The sequence below is a fragment of the Hippopotamus amphibius genome, chromosome 8, assembly GCF_030028045.1.
Source record: "Hippopotamus amphibius kiboko isolate mHipAmp2 chromosome 8, mHipAmp2.hap2, whole genome shotgun sequence".
In the NCBI taxonomy this organism is placed as follows: Eukaryota; Metazoa; Chordata; class Mammalia; order Artiodactyla; family Hippopotamidae; genus Hippopotamus; species Hippopotamus amphibius.
The window spans coordinates 15589655-15591044 of NC_080193.1; positions in this window are offsets into that span (position 1 = coordinate 15589655).

Genomic DNA, 1390 nt, shown 5'->3' on the forward strand with positions numbered 1-1390 from the left:
AGGACAGGTTCTCCCCGCTCCCTGCCCTGTGTGCCTTGGTTTCCTCACTGGTGGAATAACATGCCTGTCTGCTGGGTCTGCCCCTCGGGGAGCTCCAAGGTGGAGTGTGCCATTCCAGAATGTTCTTCAGTCTAATCCTCAGTGAGGCCCATGGGCTCCTGTTGGCTTGACTTAGGGACACTCTGGCAGGCAGCTCATCCCCCCTGGCCCAGGCCCAGACCCCACGTGGGTTGGGAGAAGCCCGTGACTCAGCTTGTCAGGCCGGCTTGTCAGGCTGAGAAGGAAGCAGGCAGCTGGCCGGGCTGTCAGCCACGGGGTCCTCCTGAGCCAGACGTGGGGCAGGTGCCTGGGGTACAGACGGGGGCCTCAAGGTGACAAGGAAAGGGCTCTGAGGTCAGGCGACTGCACCTTAGCCCCTGGTGGTGAGTCTCACTAGTAAAGAGAATATTCTAGTAAAAAGCAGTGAGACATCACAGAGCGGGCTGCCTTGTGAGGGAATGAGCTCCCCGTCAGTCAAAGGATTCCAGCAGGATGCTGTAAAGGGAACTCCAGAAATGGGGAGAGTGTTCCAACATAGCCAGCTGATTTTTCCTCCTCCTCCTCCAGGCCTAATTTGGGACATCACCTTCTCCTGGAAGCTTTTTCTGAGTCCATCTCCTACCCTAGGCAGGTGCTTCTCCTGGGCTCCCCCAGCCCCTTGGCTCACCCCTGCCCCAGCACTTACCTCCCGGGAGAGGGGCCAGAATGGCCTGTTCATTTGTCCAACTTGCCCATGAGACTGAGCTCCATCTTCTGTGTCCTGTCCACACCATTTAAACCCCCAGGACCCAAGCTCAGGGTGTGGCACACAGTAGGTGCTCAGCAAATGTTTCCTGTATTAATAAAAGTACAGATCGCAATGATCACCTATAATGCCCTTTCTTACTTGGAGCATTTGAGACTTTGACAACAAGGAGCCCTGCTGTTTCATTCATTCATTCTTCATTCACCAAATATCTCCTGAGCACTTACTATGCGCACTGCTCTAGGCACTGGGGATGCAGCGATGACCAAGACTGATGAAAAAAGTCCCTGCCTTCATGGAGTCTACCATCTTGTTTGTACCTTTAACAAGGTAATGTGCACAGGTGTTTCTGTTCCTAACAATCACAGCCATTGCCATGTACCAGGGGTTCTCAACCTCAACACTGCTGGATAGTTCTCTGGGGTAGGGGTGGAGGCTATCCTGCACATAGTAGGAGGTTTAGTAACATCTCTGGTGTCCACCCATTAAATATCAGTAGCAGCCTCCTCCTTCTAGATGTGACACCCCCAAATGTTGCCAGACATTGACAAATGCCCTGGGGGAACGGCATCACCCCAGTTGCTTATCGCATCCTACGATGGGACA